The sequence below is a fragment of the Lissotriton helveticus genome, chromosome 5_1, assembly GCF_964261635.1.
Source record: "Lissotriton helveticus chromosome 5_1, aLisHel1.1, whole genome shotgun sequence".
NCBI classification, from domain to species: Eukaryota; Metazoa; Chordata; class Amphibia; order Caudata; family Salamandridae; genus Lissotriton; species Lissotriton helveticus.
The window spans coordinates 1,421,042,248-1,421,070,185 of record NC_136065.1 but is presented as its reverse complement, the minus strand read 5'-3'; the positions used below and the strand labels follow the sequence as shown (position 1 = coordinate 1,421,070,185).

General features: G+C 45.1%; 1 long non-coding RNA gene across 1 annotated transcript in view; it reads right to left on the bottom strand.

The window, feature by feature from the left end:
• The window catches only part of LOC144753643 (uncharacterized), a 125,431-nt gene that overhangs the window by 87,622 nt on the left and 9,871 nt on the right, over positions 1–27,938 (bottom strand). The window contains exon 2 of the long non-coding RNA XR_013594451.1: positions 27,411–27,491. This is a non-coding gene — a long non-coding RNA (uncharacterized LOC144753643). The remainder of the gene's footprint in view (positions 1–27,410; positions 27,492–27,938) is intronic.

Below are 27,938 nucleotides of genomic sequence, written 5' to 3'. Positions count from 1 at the left end.
GGATCCCTGCCCGGCGCGATGGTTCAGACTGCTGACTGAGTGGCTTAACCCTGTCCTTAACCATATTTAGAATGCTTCACTTAGGACTGGAACCATCCAAGCCACTTGGAAGCAAGCCTACTTGCTACAACTTCTGAAGAAATCCAATGCCGACCCGAAAGTACTCAGCAATTTTAGACCTATCTCCCTGCTACCGGCACCAGCTAAAGTGCTAGAGAAAATGTCTCAACAATTAGCCAACTATGTGGAAACAAATGATCTTATACACGATTCTCAGTCTGGCTTCCGCGCAGGTTACAGCACTGAGACTGCGCTGATAAAAGTAGCCGACTCAGTCCGAATGTCAGTGGATAGCAGCTCCGCAGCCCTGCTAGTGCTATTAGATCTTTTGGCAGCATTTGACTCAGTGTCAAATGCAATCCTGCTGGAAAGATTAAAACATATAGGAGTTTAGGGGGTGGCACTTGAGTGGATTTCTTCCTACCTTACAGGCAGCAGTCAGCAAGTCTTTCTCCGCCCTTACACCTCATCAGTTAAACAACTTAGATGCAGAGTGCCCCAAGGCTCAGCCTTAAGCCCATTGCTTTTGAATATCTACCTGGCTCTGCTCACGGCCCTCATTTTGAGGAGAACGGTCAAGGTGGTCTCTTATGCGAAGACACCCAGCTGGTGTTCTCCTTCTATGAACATTCCACGGCAGTCTTCGCTTCTTTCAAAGACTGCCTGAAAGACATTGGAAGATGGATGAATGAAATTGCTTGAAATTGAATGGCAATAAGATGGAGGTCTTATTTTTTAATCAAGCATCACCTCCACCACCATGCCTATGCAGACCTAGGGAGCTGGGTTCCCCACCCTCCCTTAAGGACTCGGTTCAAAACCTTGGAGTCATAGGGGTTAAGGACTTTGCCCTCACTGCGCAAGTCCGGCAGATTTCGGCATCTTGCTTTGAAAAAATGAGATGTATCAGAAAATTTCTAGGCTTCCTGCTGGAAGCGAGATGCAGGATCATGGTCCATGCCCTTGTGACATCCCATCTTGACTCTGCCAACTGTCTTTATCTGGGGATGCCAGGGTACCTGATCAAAAGGCTTCAGACAGAGCAGAATGCAGTTGCAAGGCTCATTCTCAAGGTCCCAATGCGCATGCACATTTCTCCCCAGCTTAAATAGCTCCACTGGCTCCCGGTAGCCAGGAGGATCGAATTCAAGGTCCTCTCTTTCCGTGCCATCCAGGGTAAAGGCCCTGGCTACCTAAGGTGGCGGCTTAGCCTGTACCACCATAAGCGGACACTAAGATCCAACCATCAGAGTTACATTAGTGTCCCTCGCTTTCCTAAAATGAGACAGGGGCAGGTATTTCACGGTAAGGACCGCTAAGCTTCGGAATGCCCTACCTCACCACTTACACATTCTGAACTCAGAGCAGGATTTTAGAAGGGCCCTGAAAACCTGCCTCTTCAAGCAAGGGCAATAGCTGCTTGAGCCGTCAATCTCTTTGGTCTGCTTCGTTAGCGCCAGGACACCTCGCTGGAGATAGCTGTGCACTTCATAAGTGTCTCTTGATTGATTGAAGCAAACACAAGGAGATGATGGATGGAGCGCCGAAACTTTTCAGGCACTCACCCCCAGTCACAGATCTAGGTTGAATCCATCATCATTCTTTAGCTCACTTCGCCACCCCAGGTCAGACCCAGCCACATGAAAATCAGTCTTAACCCTGTTCCTCATGGGAACAGTCCAGCCTGAACTGCAAAGCCAGGCCTTCCCTAGACCTGAAAAAAATATCCTGGGATCGGTTTCGGGGTAACACCCCTCATCAGGGTTAGCTTGAATCCAGTGGCAATGTGAGCAAGGGACCCATGTCTCGGCATAACCTACCAACTTAGAGCGAACAAAGCAAACACAAGAAGATGATGGATGGAGCGCAGAAACTTTTCAGGCACTCACCCCCAGTCACAGATCTGGGTTGAATTCATCAACGTTCTGTAGCTCACTTTGCCACACCACTTCAGACCCAGCGATATGCAAATCAGTCTTGACCCTGTTTCTCATGGGAACAGTCCAGCCCGAACTGCCAAGCCAGGTCTTCCCTGGACCTGAAAAAAATATCCTGGGATCGGTTTCGGGGTAACACCCCTCATCAGCCAGGCTAGCTTGAATCCAGTGGCAAAGTGAGCAAGGGACCCACGTCTGGGCATACCCTGCCAACTTAGCGCGAACAAAGCAAACACACGGAGATGATGAACGTAGCGCTGAAACTTTTCAGACACTCACCCCCAGTCACAGATCTGTTTTTTGTTTTTTTGTAACTGTAACTTTATTTATACTTTTTTTATAACAGTAGGATTACAAGCATTAGTGCAACTGTACCTTTGTCACATTGTTCACTACAACATTGTTAAAGTAATTTCGTATAAGTAACAGTGCTAAATATAACTTTGCATTCATTATTCTCGGCACGAGGTTCACCTTTCAGTGCTGTGTCTATTTCTTCCCCTGAGGCACCCAATAGACACCTTTACAGCAGAGCATTGTCCCTGTCCTATCCTTTACTTCCACCCCTGTGCCCTTATTCCCACCCTTGCCCAGCTTTGTGGTACACAATTTTCATTGGCTGCTGTTGTCTTGAGCCCTTTCACTCAAATAGTTTCTTAATGGTTGCCAAATGTCCTTAGGCCTGCATGCAACAGGTTGTAGCTCGACAAACAGTTCGCTGTTAGTATCACAGTACATTAAACTTTTAAACCAAAAGGGAGCTGGCCATCCACTGGGGTCGCAGAATTAGACCAACAAAATCCATAGTTTTTTTGCTCGCCATGCCATTCCAGTTTGGACCCAGCAATTTACAATGCAATGGTCTCGGCATCATTAAAGGTAGAGCTATTGGCATTGCTCATGACAATTCTTTTTTTTTTTAAATCATAAATAAATGGCATTGTCATTTACATTGCCAATAGCTTAATCGTTAAATAAATGGCCTTGTCATTTACAATGCCAATAGCTTAATCGCTCGCAAATGCATGACCTATTGCATTTACAGCCACACAGAGGCACACACACAAAGCCACCCACACACACATACAGAGCCACCCACACAGAGCCACTTACACAGTCATTGACATAGAGCCCCCTACACAGAGCCACCCTCACACAGACAGAGCCACCCACACATTGAGCCACCTACAAAAAAAGCTATCCACACAGAGCCACACACACACACAGAGACACATACACACAGAGCCACACACACAGACACACACACAGCCACAAACAGCCACACACACACACAGAGCCACACACACACACACAGAACCACACACACACACACAGAGCCCCACACACACACACAGATCCACACACACACACAGCCACACACACACACAGAGCCCCACACACACCCAGAGCCACACACACACCCAGAGCCCCCCACACACCCAGAGCCACACACACACCCAGAGCCCCACACACACACCCAGAGCCACACACACACCCAGAGCCACACACACACACACAGGAGAGCAAGCACAGCGAGGGGGCAGGGGAACCAGGGGGAAGGGGAGCTAGCACAACCAGGGAGCAGGGGAGCAAGCACAGCCAGGGGGCAGGGTAGCAAGCACAGCCAGGGGGCAGGGGAGCAAGCACAGCCAGGGTGCAGGGGAGCAAGCACAGCCAGGGGGCAGGGGAGCAAGCACAGCTAGGGGCAGGGAAGAAAGCACAGCCAGGGGGCAGGGAAGCAAGCACAGCCAGGGGGCAGTGAAGCAAGCACAGCCAGGGGGCAGGGAAGCAAGCACAGCCAGGGGGCAGGGAAGCAAGCACAGCCAGGGGGCAGGGAAGCAAACACAGCCAGGGGGCATGGAAGCAAACACAACCAGGGGGCAGGGAATATATGTTCTCTTTTCCTGGGATGCATAATTTTAGCTCTCATTGAGGTGCTCTTGGCACCTTGCATAAACTGAATAACTTGGACTTACACATTCGGTTTTTTTCACTTAAGCCCCACAAACACTTCTGACAAGCCTGGACTAAAGGCACCTTCACACATGAGGTTTTACGCATTTTCCGACCCAGGTATAATTAAAGTAGTTTTTCGCCATACAAGGACACAAGGGCAGAGACTGCTGGTAACTGTTTCAATGAGGCACAGCCTTCCGTCTCACAAGCATCATGTACATGTTTCTCTGGGAAACACCAGCTAGACTTCAGAAAGCACCCCCAGCCAGCACCCCCCAGCCTTCAGACAGCACCTCCCAGCCAGCACCTCCCAGCCTCAGACATCACCTCCCAGCCTTCAGAAAGCACCCCCAGCCTTCAGAAAGCATCCCACAGCCTCAGAAAGCACCCCCCAGCCTTCAGAGAGAACCCCCCAGCCAGCACCTCCTAGCAAGCACCTCCCAGCCCACAACTGCCTTAAACAACCAAGTGGAGGCCGAAGGCCTCACACACAAGACTGTTGGTGCCTCGCTGAGGATGTAATGTTCAAACAGCCCTGCCCACCAAATATGCCCAACCTTACAGCTGCCCACACCGAGACAGAAGTTTGAACCCGCACCCAACACAGGGCGAATAAAGGATGCATTGAATATGAGTGCATCAAACAGAATGACAGGGCTTACTAGCCACGCCATGTGCCACTGGCTCGCGGAAGCATCCGCTGCAGCCCCTAGTCAGACCCACCGGAAGCTGCGAACTTATTACTGGCCCCTCTGACCACACTCTGCCACAAAGCCATTCCGCGCTCTGAAAGGCACACTTTGGACCACCGAAAGTTCCGCCATCCCCCCCCCGTCTAGGAAATATATTGTGAGCTGCGCACGGCTAATTAACAGTCCTGATAAATTCACGTATTTCCGTATAGGTGGGTGGGTGAAAGGGCTGAGTCGAGGGCAGGGTCTCAGAGGGCCTTGAAGTGAGGCCTCCACTCAGCCCTCCGGCCTCGTCCGCTTTGCCCCAGCGCCAATATTTGCCTCTTCCGTTTGCTCTGGGCCCATGGAGACACGGCCGTGGACGGCGGACGCTGTGTTAGACAAGCATTGATACCTCCCGGGAGGAGTGCGCGCAGGGAACATGAGAGAAGGGACGGAGTTACTTCAGAATTCTAGCTAAGGCTGGGAAGGAGTGCAGCCGCCACACCCAAGATAAAACCGCGGCTTTCATAGCGCCTAACAACCACTTCAGCATCCAGCCGCATGTCAAATCGAATATTGTGCAACTCAGTTAAGTTGTTTTATTAAAATCAGAAAGATGAAAGGCCGAGCCGCCCCTGCCGGTGGGGACAAGCGCACCTCTCTCCCGCACAAACATAGGCCTCTTTCTCACAAACGCACATCTCTTACACAGCTCTCACACACACCTCAATCATATACACCCATACACTTCTCATACACACACCACTCTCTAAACCCCTGAATCACAGCAGGGAACGGCTTATGGCAGCGGCAATATCTGTAGCGAATCCCATCGAATCCCATCGAGATCGGAGCTCTGTGGACACTGTGACTCGCTGGGGCCTACATATGCGCTCTTCACGCTGACCCGACCCAGGTATAATTAAAGTAGTTTTTCGCCGTACAAGGACACAAGGGCAGAGACTGCTGGTAACTGTTTCAGTGAGGCACAGCCTTCCGTCTCACAAGCATCATGTACATGTTTCTCTGGGAAACACCAGCTAGACTTCAGAAAGCACCCCCAGCCAGCACCCCCCAGCCTTCAGACAGCACCCCCCAGCCAGCACCTCCCAGCCTCAGACATCACCTCTAAGCCTTCAGAAAGCACCCCCAGCCTTCAGAAAGCACCCCACAGCCTCAGACAGCACCCCCCAGCCTTCAGACAGAACCCCCCAGCCTTCAGACAGAACCCCCCAGCCAGCACCTCCTAGCAAGCACCTCCCAGCCCACAACAGCCTTAAACAACCAAGTGGAGGCCGAAGGCCTCACACACAAGACTGTTGGTGCCTCGCTGAGGATGTAATGTTCAAACAGCCCTGCCCACCAAACATGCCCAACCTTACAGCTGCCCACACCGAGACAGAAGTTTGAACTGGCACCCAACACAGGGCGAATAAAGGATGCATTGAATATGAGTGCATCAAACAGAATGACAGGGCTTACTAGCCACGCCATGTGCCACAGGCTCGCGGAAGCATCCGCTGCAGCCCCTAGTCAGACCCACCGGAAGGTGCAAACTTATTACTGGCCCCTCTTACCACACTCTGCCACAAAGCCGTCCCGCGCTCTGAAAGGCACACTTTGGACCACCGAAAGTTCCGCCATCCCCCCCTTCTAGGAAATATATTGTGAGCTGCGCACGGCTAATTAACAGTCCTGATAAATTCACGTATTTCCGTATAGGTGGGTGGGTGAAAGGGCTGAGTTGAGGGCAGGGTCTCAGAGGGCCTTGAAGTGAGGCCTCCACTCAGCCCTCCGGCCTCGTCCGCTTCGCCCCAGCGCCAATATTTTCCTCTTCCGTTTGCTCTGGGCCCATGGAGACACAGCCGTGGATGGCGGACGCTGTGTTAGACAAGCATTGATAACTCCCGGGAGGAGTGCGCGCAGGGAACATGAGAGAAGGGACGGAGTTACTTCAGAATTCTAGCTAAGGCTGGGAAGGAGTGCAGCCGCCACACCCAAGATAAAACCGCGGCTTTCATAGCGCTTAACAACCACTTCAGCTTCCAGCAGCATGTCAAATTGAATATTGTGCAACTCAGTTAAGTTGTTTTATTAAAATCAGAAAGATGAAAGGCTGAGCCGCCCCTGCCGGTGGTGACAAGCGCACCTCTCTCCCGCACACACATAGGCCTCTTTCTCACACACGCACATCTCTTAGACAGCTCTCACACACACCTCAATCATACACACCCATACACTTCTCATACACACACCACTCTCTAAACCCCTGAATCACAGCAGGGAACGGCTTATGGCAGCGGCAATATCTGTAGCGAATCCCATTGAATCCCATCGAGATCGGAGCTCTGTGGACACTGAGACTCGCTGGGGCCTACATATGCGCTCTTCACGCTGAACCGACTTGCTGCCTCCCCTGCCTTCACCCTTCTGGAAGCTGCTGGTTCGGGGCTGCACTGTATCCCGGAGTGCACTAGAGCTCCCGGTGGGACTACGACTTGCTAACTTGTCCTCGGCCCCCAGAGATGCCTGTGGTAAGCCGGGGGCACATTCGGCAGTGATATCACCCTGGTGCGTGGCTCGACGCACTCATGATTGCGGCGAAGGTGGTGGCCCTTGTCTAACGAGTTGTGGGCTTTGCTTGGGGGCCAAATATTGCTTGGCTTTGTGGTGCGCTGTGCGAGCCGAGCTGCTGGTCGTGGAACAGGAGGAAGCATCCGGTCACAATGAACTCTCGGAGGTGAGGTGCGGTGGCGGCTTTGGGTGGAACACGGCAGGGCTGTTACACCGCTGGCTCTGCTGCCGCTGTCCCAGGACGCCCTGCGTCCGGCCTTCAGTACTTGCCGGGCCCTAGATTTTGAAACATGGTGGGACGCTGGAGCCTTTTCCTTGCACCGCTTGTGGGTGGAAAAGCGGCAGGAGCCGTTAGCCTCTGAATCAGCACAGCGTGTGTGCAAGGAAGCGGCAGGAGCAGTTTGCTTCTCCTTGCATCGCGTGTGGGCGGAAAAGACTGCAGCTGGGCTCCGAGGCGCTGGGCGGAAGCCCCTTCCGCCGCCATCCGCCGCTTCGTGCCGGAGCATATGCGATCTGCATCACCGCGACTCGGCGCTGGCCGGGCAACAATGGCGGCCGCAAACATCTATAAATTTCGGATTCGGTGGCGTGTTTTGGCCGTTCTGAGTGACGGATGATTTCACAGTCGAAAGAACGCAAAAAAACACACCCCCGAATCCGAAAGAGACGGGGCTTTATTGGAGTCTCGCCCTTCTCCTCCAATGGCTGGCCTCCGATTAGGGGGGGTGCACATGGGGGGAACCTATGGTACCACCCTGCATTCGCATTCACAGGGTGGCAGGCACCACACTGTGCCTGCCACGTTGTGCATGCAAATGTGAGACATGCATATCTTGCATTGTGGCGGGCGCTGCTTCTAGCACCACCCGCCAAAATGCAATGTATGCCGTAAGCCACCGCCATAGTGGCGGTGGCATTCTAATTGCCGGTGCGGGACCGCCGCACCACTGGTGGCCGGTCCCAGCACAGCTAGGGTGGCGGGCAGACGTAAGTCCGCCCACCTTCCTAAAAGGCCCCAAAGGGTCATATTATTCTCTTGATAGGAGCTCTTTCATTCCGATAAAGACACTAATTCGGAGTGGTTCACAAATCTGATTTTTTTTTGCTAGCTTCTTTCTTATTTTACGTAATTTACTGTGTTTGTTCTTTTTCTATTCTTTAAAACAGCAGGACTTTTCTTTTTATCTGTATGTGCACTCTTAGTAACGTTTTTTCCTATACTAACCTGGACTGAGGAATCAGATCCATTATTCAAATTAAATTTAACCGACTCTGCCTTGTGTGACATATTTACTTCTGAATTCTTTGTTAAAGTCTTTCATTTGTTAATACCGGGACCAGGGGTCAGAGAGGCCACGCATTTATCCTTATTAGCGCAGTTGTCAGTGGATCATAAATCAAAGAAGGAATCCTTAATCTATGAGGTGCGGCCTGCCCCTAAGACTAGCCTGTTAGACTGTATAGAACAATTAATTGAGCTCATATTCAGAGGATCTTTAGAATCAGGTTTAAAATTACTTAGTTATTGCAACAAAAGCAACAGAGCAGCAAGCCCAAATGTACAGCCCCTCCTGCTTGTCGCAGGGTAAATAATTCTTGAAACACAATCCATGTGGTGTGCATTCACTATCAGCACCCGCTGCCCAAGGGTGCAACTTTATGGCCACATCCTCGGGTGGTGCCTTGCCTGTTGATATTTTCAGTAAAGACAGCACCCCGCTGTGATTTCATTGCAGTGTATGTTTTGCCACTGTCCCCAGACAGTCATTGTTATGACGGGCGGCTCATTTGTTTTTTTTACTTGCTGCTGCGCCTGCTGCAGCCAGTGCAGTCAAGTGGCATAGGCCTTGTCCACGCTTGACCACTAATACTGTTCTGCGATATCTGTGATGTGTTGCTGTCACTTTCCCGAAACCACTACCACCATACGATACCGCCAAAAAGAAAGTATTGGTGATAGATGGACTGCTTGTATTGAGACATTTAATGATTTCATTGATGCACTTGAAGAGACTGATAACAAAAACATCCTCAATTATCTAAAAAATCTTGCTGGTGATGATGCAAAAGAAGTCATAAAGAAAATGCCGCAAATTGATGAAGACGTCACATATTGTCAAATAGTGTTGAATCTCAAGTTTAATCCAATGTCAAATGTTGATTATGAATGATACATCTTCAACTAAGAACCAAAAAAACATTTATGAATTTGGGGAGAGACTCAATATACTCATCAGACATTGTAAGTTTAATGAATTTAGTGATTCAGAAACTATGCTTCTGAAAGTTGTTGATGGATGCTTGTCAGATTCATTCAGATGGTGAATGCTGAGAGATACTCTTAGGGGCCGATTATGATCGCAGATAATCCGCATCCTCCGGGCCGGCGGAAGCCACCGCCGGCCCGGAGGATGCGGATTAACCGCTGCGGACTAAAAAAATACCCCCCGTCAGATTAGGATGGCTGGGGGATATTTTTTCCGTCCGCAGCTTTTCCGCCGCGGTCGCCTTCCGACCGCGGCGGAAAAACTCTAACATGGCTGGCGGTGTCTATCAGACACCGCCAGGCATATTAGGATGGAGGCGGTCCTATGCCTTTCCACGGCGGCATTTCTGCCGTGGAAAGGCATACGGTCTTTTCTTTGGGGGCCCGTTGCGGGCCCCGAGGGGTGAAGGGGGGGTGGGGGTTACCCATGGTACCCGCCTGCCTTTGCGTGCACGAAGCGGCAGGCACCACGCGGTGCCTGCCGCTTCGTGCATGCAAAGGTCAACAGGCACTTTTTAACCTTGCGGCGGGTGCTGCTTGGAGCAGCATCCGCCGCAATGTTAAATGTAATTTCCATGGAGGGACCGCCGCTGCCCATGAAGACGGTCCCTCTTCCTCGGGGGTGGCGGACGGACGCAGGTCCTAATCCTAATAGGGCCCTTAGTCTGGAGCGAGTGTTAATGGCTGGCAGAGCTGAAGAGCGTGCTCATAGACAAGCTGCTGAAATGGAAGCCTGAGTGTGAAAAGTAAGCCAAAACAAAAGACTCAAGGACACAAAGTGATTTCTAAATGTAAAAAGAAGTTGTGTTTTAAATGTGGAATCTCGTTTCCACACTAAGGGGCCGATTCTGATCCTGGATTTTTATTTTCCATACAAATAGGATTTGTATTTTTTTCCATACAAATTGTAAAAGTCCCTTCCAACCCGTGTAGTACGATTCATACGGGAAAAATACATACAGATCGGCCTGATCCTTACAAATCGGATCGGGAAAAGCTCTACGACACGGACTTGTAAAAAAGACCATACAATTTGTAAAAAGGCTGTCCAACCCGTCAAGTACGATTCGTACCGGGTTGTCAGCATACGATTTGTATGGAAAATGGCCTGCATACGGGGAATGACTCGTACCGGGCAACGAAGCAAACCCCTATACGCCTCGTACCCTGGTATGACTCGTTGTGGGGGTACGACTCATACCGGGGTATGGGTCATATAGGGGTATGAGGCGTACAGGGGTCCCCCCACATGCGAGGCATGTGTATGGTGCATACCCCAACATCGCGCATGTACGCACCGTATGTACACGATTTTGGGGTACAGTGCGTACGTACGCGATTTTGGGGTATGGTGCATACATACGTGATTTTGGGGTACGGTGCGTACATACGTGATTTTTGGGGTACGGTGCATACGTAAGCGATTTTGGGATACGGTACGTACATACGCGATTTTGGGGTACGGTGCGTACATACCCCACTTTCCGTGTCATCCGTACGCACCGTACATACGCACCGTACCCCTGTATTCATGGGGTGTACGACGCGTACATGAGGGGGTCTGTCTCGTACTGTTTTCGGGGCGTACAAGGTTTTTCCGGCACTTTTTGGCTCTTGTAAAAAAAGAGCCGTACGGAGTGCCGTTTGTACGAATCGTACTTGCCGAGTTGTAAACTGCTGCTGGGAATACATGAGAACATCGCGTACAGAGCAATCCGAATCGGAATCTTTTTTACAATTTGTATAGAGTGCATCTATTTGTACGGATCGTACTTCCTAGGTTGTAGGGGCCTCCTTCCAAGTATGAGTTGTATGGGGAAAACGCTCCATACCACGATTTGTACAGCGTTTTTCCAGGCTCGGAATCGGCCCCTAAATATCCCGCTCTTGGACAGATATGTAAAGGCTGTGGGAAGGAGAACCATATTGCGCTGATTTGCAAAGTGAAAGAATAAGTACGTCACAGCCTGAGGACAAAATGGCCACCAGAACATTCCAGAACCAACGTTCAACGCACACCCACAAGGCCAAGCGGCGATATCAGTTGAGACAGATCAACATTGAACGAAGTCGATTGTCATCCAAATCATTGTCAAACAGTTCTTACGTGGAAGCTGAATGTACTACTTAATGATGAAGGTTTAATGTAATTTGGATAAACAGAAATGCAACATCATGCTGGTAAGGTTTCCGTGTGTTTTTCTCTTCCTTCTCTTCCAGAGTCATCTTTTCTCCAATGGCACCTCCCGGAGGCTCAGAGAAGGAGACTGAAAGGAGCGGTAAGTATATATATTCCTTATCTATATAGGGGTTTATCTACTCGTCACCACACCACCTGTGAGATCTGTGGTAGGGTCTCAGTGGGATAAAAAAAGACCAAAGCCAATAATAAACCAATAAGATCAGAATGGGAGGGCTCAGATAGTAAGATCTGCCCCTTCTCCTTTGGTTCTGAGAGTCCAAAGGGCGATACTAAAGGTTCACTGACAGAATATCGATGTAAAAAATATAGAAGTAAAAACTATTGGTGAAAAAACATAGAATGCAAAAATATTGACTCCCTATATTTAAACAGGTAAATACAAAAATATCGAAAAATATATATCGAAGAGTAAAAAATATAGTTGTACAAACTATCGATTTATATATCTATATATATATATATATATATATATATATATATATATATATGTGTGTGTGTAAAATAAAATAATAAATATTACATATGTTAAATAATAAAATGAATATAGAAAAATAAAGTTGATTTAATATAATTTTTTTAAATATAACAAATAAACTCGAAAAAACGTATACACATACAGAATAATTAATATGTATATATACTTTAAAACAATTATTAAACTATACATTTTAATTTATATTATAATTAAGGCTCCCTGTTTTACGTTTTTACTGATTATTACAAATAAATACAGACAGAAAACATTTATTATCTTGTCTGTATTTATTTTAAATGTGGATTAAAACGGAAATTGGGTTGCTTTTTGAGCAATTCTAAATATTGTCTGCCATGGCTGCCAGGCTATTAGCTGTGTGGATTGATAGGTAAGGGGGCTAAAAGAGAAAGGAATTTTAGTAAGAGACTTTAACAGCAGTACTTATGCATAAGGTTGATACTGAAATATGCATATTTTCTTATAGGTGCATTGATTTATCTTCTGTGGCGATTACAACATTGAAACCTAGTAGGCATTCAAGCAAAAGTGCATTTTTACCGGTTAAACAAATGTGGAAATATACTAATTCACCTAAATTTTTTCTCAAAACCCAAAACAAATATGGATAAATACAGATAAAACTAGCAAAAAATAATTATGGATAAATACAGACGGAAATGTCAAAAAAATAAATACCATAAAACCGGGAGCCCTAATTATAATTTTAAAATCATAGAAACATTTACAAATGTAATTCAAGTTCAAGTTTAATTTATTTGATTTAGTTCTCTACTGAGAACAACAAGTGTCATACAAAACATTTGATATAACTATGTGCGTAAAAATGTTTAATACAGATTTTAAAACGTTTTAAATATTTTTTTTAAGTTGTGACGCTCAAATTCATCTGGGGGAGATTTAAAAAGCAAGTCTCTGCACAGATGCGCTATTATATCTAAAGTGAATTTTTTTTTAGGTAGCGCCTTCTAGCCTCAACCAGTTTCAGGTTTGGCCATACTAACAATACGTGCTTTCGATCTTGCACTCTACCATTGCAAAGATCGCAAATAATGGTAGCATTTCCTTTGTTAATCCATTTCAGAGTCAATGAGTTAAAAGGGAGTAACCCAAGCCGCAATAAAGTTACACAACGCTGAATTCCATGCCTTAAGGGAAAACAAATATATTGTTGAGCCTGTTTGTATATAATTGATTCTGCATGATATTCATAATGTTGTAATTTGGAACAGTACAAAATATCCAGTTCGAAGCTGATCCTTGGCGTCAGATGTTTCAGGAAAGGTTGTGAAGTTTGATAATTGAAAAGCAGTAATCAGATTTTTAGTAAGAATCTTAAAGTGCCTTGATCTGCATGTAAAAGATTATGCGCCCATCTTAATATATTGGTCATTGCTCTGGCAAAGGAACTGACTAAAGAAAATTCCAAGCGCAGTGCTTGTGCAGGAACAGCTTGTTGTACCTTAGCCAGTTTGCAGAGGATTTTCCCTTCTTGTATTTGATGCCACTGGGTAATTGGAATGTATTCCAGAGCAAATGATAAGATTGGGGGATTCTTAGAACTGTAAACCTGTAGTAAAGATAAAAAAGTGCCTTTGCCCGGGAGAAGAATATAATCGTTGAAGCTCCCCACATGAATATCTGCTTTACGACTCAAGTGCTGCAGGTGAGTGGAATTTAGAAGTGTTTGGTTAAAAATTCGCGCCAAATAGGTATATTCTTTTACCACTTCTATTTTTTCCCTCTGAATGGGACTACTTTTGTTTTAGTTATATTTGGAACCAAGATGTTTTCTTTTGTATATCTTGTTAGTACGTCTAAGTTCCTTTGTAATCCGAAAGGGGTAAGATCAAAGATTACCACGTCGTCTGCATACATCATTATGTGTATGTCACATGATGCGATCTTCGGAGGGAAATTGACAACATGCAAAAAAACTGTCCGGGAGGTCACTGAGGTATAATGAAAAAAGAAGGGGAGCCAGTAGGCAACCTTGCCTAAGACCGTTTGGTGTGGCTATTGGGCTGGTAAGTCCCTTTTCTTTTCCCATTTGTACCTGGCACCAAGTATCGGAATGTAGTGAAATAATTAGATATATATAGATATATATATGTACCAATAACATAAAATCTCATTCAAACGTTTTTAAATATAACTTAAAACATTAAACTATTTAAAAATCTTCAAACTTAAATTTCCCCCTCCAGTCAGTACAACAGTAGGGAAAGTGTTGGAAAGCGGAGGGGTAAAAATTACTATTCCCACTCCAGTGAGTGTAACAATAGGGGAAGTCTTGGATAGCGAAGGGGTAAAAATTACTATTCCCACTCCAGTGAGTGTAACAGTAGCGAAAGTGTGGGATATCGGAGGGGTAAAAATTACTATTCCCACTCCAGTGAGTGCAACAGTAGGGAAAGTGTCGGATAGCGGAGGGGTAAAAATTACTATTCCCACTTCAGTGAGTGCAACAGTAGGGACATTTTTGATAGCGGACGGGTAAAAATGACTATTTCCACTCCAGTGAGTGCAACAGAAGGGAAAGTGTTGGATGGCGGACGGGTAGAAATTACTATTCCCACTCCGGTGAGTGTAAAAGAAGTGTGAAGTGTTGGATAGCGGTGGGGTAAAAATTACTATTCCCACTCCAGTGAGTGCAACAGTAAGGAAAATGTTGGATAGCGAAGGGGTACAAATTACTATTCCCAAACCAGTCAGTGCAACAGTAGGGACATTTTTGATAGCGGATGGGTAAAAATGACTATTTCCACTCCAGTGAGTGCAACAGTAGGGAAAGTGTTGGATAGCGGAGGGGTAAAAATTACTATTCCCACTCCAGTGAGTGCAACAGTAGGGAAAGTGTTGGATGGCGGAGGGGTAGAAATTACTATTCCCACTCCGGTGAGTGTAAAAGAAGGGTGAAGTGTTGGATAGCGGAGGGGTAAAAATTACTATTCCCACTCCAGTGAGTGCAACAGTAGGGAAAATGTTGGATAGCGAAGGGGTAAAAATTACTATTCCCAAACCAGTCAGTGCAACAGTAGGGAAAGTGTTGGATAGTGGAGGGGCAACAATTACTATAATAGCACAGATGATTGAGGGGATTAAGCGAGGGAAGGAAAGGATGGGGACAGCGGGGAGGGAGACCTATAAGGCAAAAGACACCATAAGAGTAAACCAAAACATGTCTTTCTCCTACTGTAACTAACACTTCCTTACAGGTCTCTAATTACATGTAAAGGAAAACAAATATGTCCTGTGCTTCACTGGACTATAAGAGTGTTTTCTTCCATATCCGGAAGCTCCTCTTCATATAATACACCTTTCTGAGAATAGGAACAATAATTAATAATTTTGTTAGCAAGTCCTTTCCTAGCGATTCACGAAATGCATGCTTTCTTACCCACCACATATATCATATGGATTTGCATCACGGGGGGGTTGACCTAGTTCACACCACCAAGTACCCCTGCTAAAGAAAAGGAAAACATTATTCGGCATGCATCCCTTTAATGTAGGTTTTGGTCCAAAATGAATCATAAAGGTGACTGATGTTACTATTCACATCAGTGTTGAGCAGAACGGAATCCTGTATTTCTGCTCTCTTCCACTATCAGCTTATATGCCATTGCAATACTTGAGCCTTGTAGTTTAAATCTGATTCACAGGCGCAATATGAACCACTGTGTCGAGAACTAATTTCTCGCAGCCTTTTATCCTTTGTTTCATCAAGGAAAGATCCACACTCAGTGGAAGCAATTCTGGGCACACCCCCACCACGTTTTACAACCACTTCTCTTTAACGGCATTAGTCAAAGGTGATCCATTCCCTGTAAACTCTTCGTCTACTTAATAATGAAGACCAGGTGTACAGATTTATAACGTTGAAACAGTGAACTTGTCACCCTTACCACACCGCCGTAACACTCGGCTTCTCCGCACGTTACAACCACAGGATTCTCTGGAACACAAAATACGCAGCAAGTGACTGACACCGGAACAGCCCTTTTATCTTTCGGGCCGCAGCGTCATCACTTGTGCATCAGCAGGAGGCAGCTTGGGGTTTGCAGTGTTCCTTGTCTGCACGAATTTGAGCGCGACTTGCAGCTCACCAAGATGAGGCTCCTTAGCCAGCTATCGATAAGTGCGAATCATTACACACTACCGGCAGCATATACCGCTACTTGCATAGCGATCTTGAGCTAGGAGTAACAGTGAGTGTTGGATAATGAAGGGGTAAAAAGTATTCTTCCCACTCCAATATTTGTAACAGTAGGAAAAGTGTTGGATAGCGGAGGTGTAAAAATTACTATTCCCACTCCAGTGAGTGCAACAGAAGGGAAAATGTTGGATAGCGGAGGGATAAAAATGACTATTTCCACTCCAGAGAGTGCAACAGTAGGGAAAGTGTTGGATTGCGGGGGGTAACAATTAATATTCTCACTCCAGTCAGTTCAAAATTAAAAACAAACAAAATATTAACATCAAACATATTTTAAAAACAAAAGAAATAAAATAAAAAATAGGGTAACATTAAAATGCTAAAATATTTAATACTAGAAAATATTTAAACATATTATAATATTAAATACATATGACAAATATCTACAAATAATATATTTAAAAAAATCCAAACAAAAAAATATTTTTAATTGGAAATTATTTTGAAACAAAAACATTAATTATCCCATAAATTTACTTTTTTTATTTACTACCCTATAATACCACACAATTCACAACCCACATCTAAATTTAAAAAAAATATACTTCCTTAATTAACATAATTAATTTCCAATTAAATAAATATTATTAATTAAAAAACAAATTTAAACTCATGAAAATTCATTGACATCCCACACTTTACCCTTATAATCCCCACAACCCACAGCTAAAATTAAACTGTAAAAACAATAATTATACAATTTAAACTTATTTTCAATTTTAAAAAAACTAATAGTAATTAGCAACTAATTATAAAGTATGTAACATTAATTTACTCCCCACTCTATAACCCTTTTTACAGTAAAACCCCCACACATAAAATATAAACAAATACCCTAATTAAATATCAATAAATTAATTAATATTAATGATCAACCAATAAATAATTAATTAAAAATAAATTACTTCCCACCCTTTTCCCCTATAAACCCCACAAACCGCACCTAAAATTATTTACACAATTTCCATAATTAATTTTCAATCTATTAATTAATATATTAATTAAATCTTTATTGATTGGTTTAGCAAACCATTTATAATTTAAAACATAACTAAATTGAACGATAAAATGACAGTAATGAAAGTAAAAAATGGTGGATTTAAAATTATTAAAAAATCGGTTGAGCGTTATGGGCTGGTATGTTCTGCTGGAAGACATCGCACTGGCTTTCTGATGTTCTGGACTCCGATTTGATTATTGAGTCTGTTCATTCAATCGCCATACTAAGATGAGGAGGGTTTCGCTGTGGATATGGCTTCCAGTTGTTTTGACACTTTGTAGATAAATTTTGTTAGCCCAATGTTTAGCTTGGTGTTGTCGGGGTTAAGAGCAGTCATTATTGCTTGGCGGCACGATCGAACTCCCAACTTGATAAATTGTCCTCACAGCGATGACCGTCTGGCCTTAAGCAATGTGGGGCATGCACAGACGATGTGTTCCATTGTTCAGTACTGCATCCTGGCCGGCGCCATTCGGGGAGGTTCTTCAGAAAAGGCCAGTCGCCCATCGTCAGCGCTAAAAACTTGTTTTTCCAATAAAGTGCGTATGTGCTTGAAAGATAGAGTGGCTGAGCACTCACTTTGAAATTGGAGAGTACAGCCCAAGCGTGTTTCCTCATTGACAGGGTAGCCCTGTCCAAGTGAAAGGACCACAGTCTGACGTTTTTTTTAATAGCAGTCTTTAACACCAGGAAGGAGGGGTTTCATTCCCAGAGCTCTTTTCCTCCTAGTAACTGTAAACTGCGGTGTAGGCATTGCCGATGCTTATGGCAAGTCTGTTTTTTCAGTATTTCCTGCCAAATTCGGGCCTCCAAGGAGCCCTCCCGGGCACGGCGCAATCTATGACTTAGTTTGATAAATGCGCCTGCATCCACTCCACGGTGATCTTGTAGACCCAGTTCGAGGCTCACTTGTGCTGGTGAGGCAGATCTTGGTAACCGAAAAGCTCTTTTAAAAATGTTGGTTGTTAGTTTATTAATCAAAACGTTGGTTGTGCCCTTAGTGATCTCGTGCCCATACGTCAAGGAGTTGATTAACCTTAGCCTTCATCACTTGCAGCATGGGAGTTCGGCTGGGACCTAGTAGCTTCTTTGCCAATTTTGCTGCGGCAGTTTCTAATAACAAAGCTTTAGTTTTCAATGTTTCTTTATGCTTGGTAATAGTACCTCTTGGTTCGAAAAAGATGCCCAAGTATTTATAACTGGGGGTTGATTCAAGCTTTGTGTCGTTGAAGTACCACCTTTCTGTTGACTTTTTTTGCTTCCCGAAAGATATTATTTTGTTTTTTTAAGGTTCAATTCGAGCCCATTTCTTGTCGTGTAAGGTAGCAGTTTATTCAGTAGCCTCTGGAGACCCACTTTTGTGTGGCTTAACAGCACCAAGTCATCGGCATACAGCAGGTTGGTGATACGGGTCCCATCTAATTGAGGAGAATGGCAGTTTATGTTGTCAAGTACTGGGGAAAGGTCAGATATAAATTAATTAAAAAGGAGTGGGGCCAATACACAACCTTGTTTGATGCCAGTTTCAGTATGGATCTTCGTAGAGACATGATAGCCATCACCCAGCTTGATTCTTATCCATGTTTTTGTATGGAGTTGGATTATTGCTTGAAGAAGCGGCGGGGATATGCACCATGATTTTAGTTTAGTTTCTGCCATAGCAGGTCCATGGGCACACTGTCAAAGGCCGCTTTGAAGTGTACAAAGCAGCAGTGCATCTGGATCTGTTGGGCTGTTGCTTTCTCCATCAGGAGTGTTAGCGTCAACAAATTAGTTGTAGTACCGGAGTTAGCCACGAAACCCGTCTGGTTAAAAGGGAGGCGCTCGGTTGTTTCAGCCCAGGCCTGTGGTTCGTACAATAGGATGTTTGCGTAGTACTTAGATTCCACGTTGAGAAGTGCAACCATTCTATCGTTTTTTGGCTCTTTTCTCTTCCCACTTTTGTAAATTGGGTGAATGATTGCTCCTCGCCAAGACTCTGGTACCGTGCTGTGTAGACTGCAATAAAGAAATAAAGGAGTCAGGTATTCAGACCATAGGGTGATGTTGGATTTGAACATGGCCTGGGGAAGGCCTTTCGGGCCTGGGGCTTTCCTTATGAGGTGTGAGATCTTGTTTTTTAAAACATCTGGAGGCACAATGGGCTCTAGCAGTATATCCTTCATTTTCGCCGGATCTTTATATAACGGATCTTCAGATGGAGTTTTTGCTGGGCGAGCTCATCTTGGGCTGTCCATTCCCAGGGGGGAGAACCTTTTGTGGCCTGGGCTGGAGGAAATAATTTGAGCATCATTTGCATGAGTGGCCCCAAAGTGAAGAGATAAAAACTCGCTCCAAGCCGCTTCGCTGATATTTGCAATGCCGTACCCACTTGTGATTTGTGTGCTCCTATTTACTAGGGACCAGAATTGCTTTGGATTATGGTTTTTACTTTCGTAGTTTCAGACAGAATTGATCCAAGGCTGCCAGTTTCTTCTTTCGTAGCGAGGTCCTAAAAGCTACTTGGGCTTGTTTATAGTTATTGAACAAGGTTTTATTGCTGGGATTCTTTGAGAATCGGAGGGCTCGGTTCCTCTCAGATCTTAATTTCCTTGTGGTTTTAGAGATGCAAAATTGAGGGATTTGGTTTCCCGGGCCCCTCCTGATTGGCAGTTCATTGAGGAGGTGGTTTGTCAGGGTAAATCAGCCACTAACAATGTGAGTATTTGAGTCTAGGGATTGATGTAATACGACTCTGCATTTTTCCCTCAATGTAGGGGCCGCGGAATCCGACCACTTTATCGCTTTAGGTCTTCTGTGTAACTGCCTGAGTGAGTATGGGCAAGTTCTTGATGGCATGGAGTACTGGTGGATAGTGTTATAATTTGTGCCCGGTGGTTACTCTCTCCTTGCGGTGCAATTTGATAACTCTTGATCAAGGGCAGTATTTCTCTACTCCCTAGAAAGAAGTCCAAAAACGAAAAGGATCTGCCATCTGACCGGGTCCATGCAGGGGGGATGTCGGTGAAGAAGCGCCCATTCAGTAAGATGAATCCTAAGCTACTAAACTGGGCGACCAAGTAATCGCCCAATGTCGAAGGTTTTTTTCCAGCAGGAATTGACTGGGGTGCAAAATGTGAAGGGAGACTTGGGGGGTCTAGTCCTGTGGTATCGGCAAGGTTGCAGAAAAGATTAGTGTTGAAATTGCCTGAGATGATGGTGGGTGTGCTGCCATACTTGCCATATAAGTCACAGATGGTGTTGATTAATCAATGCATTTTGGTTTTTTTCTTGGTTCTGCAGGGAGCGATATAAACATTGAGGATGAGCAGCTGAGGGTCAGTGAGTGAACTTCCCAGAATAATTCCGGAGAGCCAATCCTCCTCAACTTTAATCTGTTTAATACATTTTGAAAGGTTTGTTGATACGTAGATTGAAAGACCGCCACTTGGTCTGCCAAACTTGGACTGCCTGGTGGCCGGTGTCATAAACTCCAAGAAACCCACTATTGGGTTGTTTTCTCCTGCCCATTTTTCCTGTAAGAGGATGATGTCATGTTCTTTTAAAAGAGCCATGGTGGTAGCGGATTGTTTTTCCTGCCCAAAACCGTTGATATTCCAAGAGCATATTGTTAGACCGTGATTAGTGATGGTTCAATTGGTCCGATTTCTGGATAAAGCCCCCGGCAGCCATTGCCAATCTGCTCCATCAAGGTTTCGCTGATCGGTTGTGGGCTCTGGGATTACTGGTGGCGAGCTGCCTCTTGCAGACCTCAGTATTGAGAAGGGAGCTAAAGAGGAGCTGGAAGTGTGGGCCTGGTTGTTTTCCAATATTGAGGGGCTGCGAGGGGCGATTGGTATTGTTGTTGTAATACCCCAGGATTTAAATTGGTCAATTTTCATCAAGATCAGAACAGATCCCGGGTTGCCGGGGATACCAGTGGTACTTGCGTAGATTCACCTGTGTTAGATCCAGTAGATGGAATGAATTCAATAGCAGTTATATGTCTTGATTGTAGGTGGTTCAGGTCTGGTAAAGATTTGAATAGTTTTAATATATTACCTCGATTGAGGTTATCATGGGGGCCTCTGGAGGTATATTCTAGAGTGAGCAGCAGTTTGGTGCTTTGAGTGCTGCTAGGGAGCTCACAGAACTAATTGCACTTTGCTGTAAATTGTCTTCGATTATTATTTTTGATGTCGGTACAGTGAACGATAAAAGAGGCAGTTCAGTTTGATGGGTGATTGGGGGACTTTTATTTGCGGCCTCCAACATACGAAAGCTTACTGTATTCATGAGGTTTTTACAATCGAGCTCTGCAGCTATTCTCTGTGTACGCGATTTGTTGTCCTTGACGAAAAAAGGACGGGAGGAACAAGCTTCTTGAGCTGTCATCTGGGAAGTTGCGGGACTCTGTTGTACTACTTCCAGTGCTGAGCGATTAATTGGTGGTTGTGAAGGGCCGGGTTTTGCTTGAATTAGTGGCTGCAGACAATGCTCCCAAGCTTGTGGTTGCCCTGACTGGTGACTGGGCTGGGGCAGGGCTTTTGTCTGTAGGGGTAACTGATTTGGTACTAATTGCGGGCACGACTGTTCTCCTTTCAACGGTGGTGTGGAGGGGGCATTTCCTGGGAGCTCTATGTCACTCGATAGATGGTAACTCATATTTATTGTTGTGGTATCAGTTTTTTGTTTGTTCCGGCTTTTTCCTTGTCTTTTCTTTTCTCTTTTCGACAGCCAATGAGAATTATGATTTTTAGGTGGTTCAATAGGGGATGATTTGCCGACTGTTGTCCCCGTAGGGGATATGGGGCGGGGTTGGGCTTTTAAGTGAAGTACACCCTGTATCGGGCTTGGGCCCTGGAGTGGGGGGGTCTGATGACCCAGACGCAGAGGGCCTCTTTATTTCCGTTAAGACTGCTGAGAGAAATTGAGGCAGAGATGATAAGGAATCAATTATGGGAGAACAGCAGCACACGGATTGTACCAGTTGGGTTTGGGATTGAGCTTTTTTGATGAGGGCGTGGAGTGCCTCAAGTTTTTGGTCGATCCCAGCAAGTGTATTTAGTAGGTGCACCTGCAGATCCATCTTATCGGAATGATATGTTAGTGCTGCTGACATTGTTTAAAAAGTTTGTAATAATTGAGACCACAGATTGTTGGGGCTGTCCGATGGAGAGCTGTCCTGCACTACTGACTTATTGGGATCAGTGATGAAGAACGATAAGTCTAAAGAGTTGTGAATTATATTGTTACCTGGCTCTTCTCGAATAACCATTGGGTCGGCTTGGGCCCCTTGGTCTACTTTGGCTAGAAATCTTTCCGGCCCCTGTTGGACTGAATAGTTAAGAGAAGCTTGCGGGTAGGCCATGACCTGTGGTATTAAACCTTTAGGGCTCTTTTGTAGCTTGTCGGGTTTAGATTCGGTTGAGGAATTAAACACTGATGGGGAAAACGGACTTAGGTTTAAAAATGGTTGAAAAGTTGACAGTTGAGCATCTTTGGGGGTGATTACAATGGGGGTAACTTGTTCTAGTTGAGCTGTGTGTTGTGGTGACGGTTGAGGGGAAGCCTGTTGCGATAAGCTGACATCCAAGGCTTTTAGGGCGCCTTCGCATAAAGATGTTGTTATTAATGAGGCGCTGACTTCCGTTGTATTATCAGGACCTCCGGTGACCCCATGGATCAGTGGGAGAACTGTACTTTGATGTGGCAATAGCTCTATGGCTGCGGGGGGTAGTGCCTGCGGGCGGGTACCAGCTGGTTATCCTACGTGCTGGTTGTTTTTTTCCGTGCAATCGCCAGTATTGCGATCCTAAAATAGTCCTTTAATGAAGCCTTGTTTTTTGTAATTTTTTATATTTCTATAGTGCCCAGTTTGGGCTCCTCAGCAGTTGTATGGACATGTTTGGGCCCTGGATTGGAGGCTGTTCTTGAGTTTGCAAGTGTTTGGCGGGGCGAAGACGCCATTGGTGATTCTGCCAAACGATCGCGACGGTCCATTTTCTTTGTACCTTTTTTGGAGGGATTTGATGGTGTTTTCCTTCCTCGTCCTGATTTCATCCCAGAGAATATTTATTATTATTATTATTTTTGTTTTTGTTTTATTGTTAAGGGGCTGCTCGGCCTCCTAGAAGTTCCTAATAGTGGAATAAACAGATGATCCAGGCCGGTTGGTTGGTTGGTTGGTTGATGAGGTGTTAAAGTAAGTAAATAAGGTTGATTAATACACTAATTGACTTAGTTAATTATTTGCTTGATTAGGTTGAAGAATCCTTGGTTTAATGTTATACTGTAGCTTTGTTGTAAATATTTTTGGATTGTTTCCTTTTCTTGCTGATTCCAGGGATTTTGCTGGATTTTTTTCTCTCCAGTAGATTTGTTAGTTTGTTGATTGATTGGTTTAGTAAGAGAATTTTTAATTTTTTATATTATCGATTATTTGTGTTGTTTTTGTAAAAATGCCTCCAAACCAACGCCTGGTAACTCTTGATGACTCTTGGATGACCCTTAAGTGACTCTTGGAGGATCCATTTTCTAAACCCCAACGCAGTCTGAATGGCTGCGAGCTCCTAGAGAAATGGCCTGACTAGGCTACTAATTCACTATGACTTTGACAATTTTACTCTGGGTTTTTCCTTGCCCTTGTCCTTACCCTTGTCCTTTTCCACGTCCTTATCCTTATCTCTTTTCTTGACCTTCAGGTCTTGCTGGTCCCAGTATAAATGAACAACTAATTATTAAGTAATCCAAAAATTACTTCCCACCCTTTTCCCCTATAAGCCCCACAACCCGCACCTATTTTTTTTTACGCAATTACCATATTTAATTACCAATTAATTAATTAACATTAATTAATAACTAATTAATAATTAATTACAAATAAATTACTTCCCACCCTTTACCCCTATAAACGCCACACCATGCACCTCAAAACAAATTACACAATTACCAATTAATTAGTTCATTTTTAATTGACAACCAATTAATACTTGGGGGCCCATTACGATGTCGGGCGGATTGACCCCGCCAGGCAGGCGGTAGCCACCGCCAGCCTGGCGGGGCAATCCGCCCGACATCGTTGCACCAAAGACCCCCCGCCATATTAGGATGGCGGGGGGACCTCGGCGGACGGAAAACCGTCTGCCGTTTTTCCGCCCCGGTCGCCTTGCGGTCGGGGTGGAAAAGGAATAATATGGTGGCCGTGTCTATCAGACACCGCCAGCCATACTAGGATGGGCTTCTCTGAATGCCTTTCCGTGGCGGCAATGCTGCCACGGAAAGGCATGCAGAGAATCCCTGCGGGGGCCCGTTGCTGGCCCCCAGGGACTCCGGGAGGGTGGGGGGTGCACATGGGGGGTACCTATGGTACCCCCCCAGCAGTTCCATGCACAGCATGGCAGGCATCGCGCGGTGCCTGCCATGCTGTGCATGGAAGTGCACAGCATGCTTTCCTGCCATTGTGGCGGGCGGTGCTGAGTGCACCGTCCGCCACAATGGTATGAATGCAGGATGCGCCCGCCACTGTGGCGGGCGCATCCTAATACTGGTGACGGGACCCCCGCCCTTAAGGCGGGCGGTCCATATTACCACGGGGATGGCGGGCGGGCAAAGTCCGCCCGCCATCCTAATGAGGCCCTTAATTACAAATAAATTACTTCCCACAATTAACACTATAAAATCTCTAATAAATAAATATTAATAAATAAAATATTATCATTAGTTTATTATAATTAAATTACTTCCCACCCTACTCCCCTATAAACCCACAACCTGCTACGGAACTAAAAAACGCAAAATGTACTTATAATAAAATTGATAACTACAAAAAATGTTACACATATATTAAAAAACATAAACAATACTTATACAAAAAAACATACATCACATACATTTAAAATATAAACTAAAATACATAACACCAATTAAAAATCGATGTTTTGAACAATTATATTTTTACAAACAATATTAATCACTTCTATATTTTTGAAAACGATATTTCTTACCTTAAATTTGATATTCTTGACCACAATATTCTTGCTGTCGATATTTCTGTGTCACGATATTTCCAACTTGATATTTGGGTAAGTCGACATTTCCAACTCGATATTCTGTCTGAATATCGATCCCAAACAATGGTAACTAATGCTTAAACCTCTTTTCCTTTCATATATTCCATAGATTTTCTTCACCTTACTAGGGTAATTCCGACTTAAAATATGAACAATCTCCTGTTCTGTGTTCTCCTCACACGGTTCTGCCCCTTTCAAAATGAATAGCCTCAATAATGCAATTTTTGCTTTTATGCATTTTTATAGGAAAAAGAGATGGGTTCCTTTAAAACCAGATCTGTGCTCCCTCCCCTCCACCTCTAGACTCTGTCCACCCATCCTGTAATGACTTACCCACTCTGCCGTTGCAGCCGCACTTACGTGTTATCAGGCGGGTTCTGCCACTCCTCGCTCCACCTCTCTGGAGCTTCCTCTGTTTCTGCATCCTCTCGGGTTTCCTCCTCTGAGTCTGGATGTCTCCGTCCGGCTTGCGGGATCTCTGCAGTGTCCTTCGGCTGCTCCAGGCGGGCAATGGGTGTGTCCTCTACAGGGGTCCAGTCCATCTTTTCTTTCTTTTTACTTTCTCTTCCGGGGGCAGCTTCTCCTTCTGGGTTTCCGTCCACTGAGTCTCTGCCCAACTGCTGTAACATGTGATAGGTGGGTGTTACGGTTGGAGTGGTAATGCATGGCCTGTTTTTTTCTTTACAGGTGAAATCCGTGTTCCGGTCATCGGAAGGAGGACTCGACTCTAAGGGGCCCATTAGGATGGCGGGCGGATTGCCCCCGCCAGGCCGGCGGTAGCCACCGCCGGCCTGGCGAGGGCGATCAGCCCGCCATCCTTGCCGGAATGCCCCCCCGCCATATTATTATGGCTGGGGTCCGCGGCGGACGGAAAGACCGTCCGCCGCTTTTCCGCCGTGGTCGCCTTGCGATTTCAAAGGACAACGTGGCAGGCACTGCGCGGTGCCTGTCACGTTGTGCTTTGAAATGCACAACATGTATTTTTGACATTGCGGCATTCAGCACCGCCCGCCGCAATGTTAAAAAATACAGGATGCGCCCGCCACTGTGGTGGGCACATCCTAATTCCCCCCACAGGACCCCCGCCCTTATGGCGGGCGGTCCTGTCATCCTAATGACCCCCTAGGATTGCTGGTAAGTAAAAAGGGTTGGGTTCCTTTTCCTAACAAGGTGCTTACTTAAGAAAAGCGTGTGCGTGTTGATTTGGCTGTTTCTGAAGAAAAATGTCAGTCAAAGAAAGATCGACCTGCTAAAGCACCAAAGTCATCCAAACATTGTCCGAATATTACACTGAAAGTAAATGGTGGTTTGATACCTTTTATTATCAACAGTGGTGCATCGAAAAACATTATGCCTGAGGAGATATACAATTAACTATCTCCATTGCCGCAACTTATGCCATCGAAAACAAAAGTATACACTTGGGCTGCATCAACGCCCTTTAAAACCCTTGGTTCATTAGTAACTACAATGAAACACAAAAAAAACAAAGGTACAAGTACCCATCCATGTTCTTCAAGCACAGCGTCAAGTGTCTGTCTGCTCAGTTTCATTACAGCTGCTGATATGGGACTGATTTCTGTGAATTACAACATGAAAGATCACCACGAAATAGTAAGTCAATTCCCTTTGTGATTACATGGTTTGGGAAAACTTAAGAGTATGAAAGTAAAGTTGCATTTTAATGAGGATGTCAGTTCTGTTGCTCAGAGACATAAATGAATTGTTTTTCATTTGCAGGAAGCTGTTAAAAAAAGAACTTGAAGCGTTACTTAAGCATGACATTATTGAGCGTTCAACTGGTCCAGCGACATGAGTTTCTCCCATGGTGACAGTTCTTAAAAGGAAAGTAAAGGAGATGTACACATATGCATTGACGTGCATCAGGCAAACAAGACAATTGAACGAGAACGACATCCAGCTCCACATATTGCCTACATAATATTGCAATTAAACGGTGCAAAGGTCTTCTCTCACCTTGATTTAAATAAAGGTTATCATCAGTTAGAACTTGAAGCAAATCGCAGGTACTTTACAACCATTTCTACACATGTTGGCCTGTTTCAATACAAAGGAATATGTTTTCATGTGTTATCCGCTGCTGAGCTGTTTCAAGATGTTATTCAACGTATCATGCAGCCTGTCATGAATGCATTCAATTAATTCAATTACAACGATGACATAGTTTTCAGAGCTACACAAAAAGAACATCATAAAAGTTTTACACAAATATGTTGTTTGCTTGCTGAAGCAGGTTTGACTTTGAATGCAGACAGTGTGAGCGCCATAACACAAAGTTAAAATTCTTTGGTCATTTCTTTTCTGGTGGGGGTATGACAACAGATCTTGCTAAAGTACAAGCGTTGTCAAAAGCTGATCCCCTACAAGATGTTTCTATGTCGCGTTCATTTTGTGGCATGGCCAGTTACAGTTACAGATACCTACAAGACTTTGCCAATGTAAGTGCTCCGTTGAGAGACTTGACGAAAGAGAATGTTTCATTTC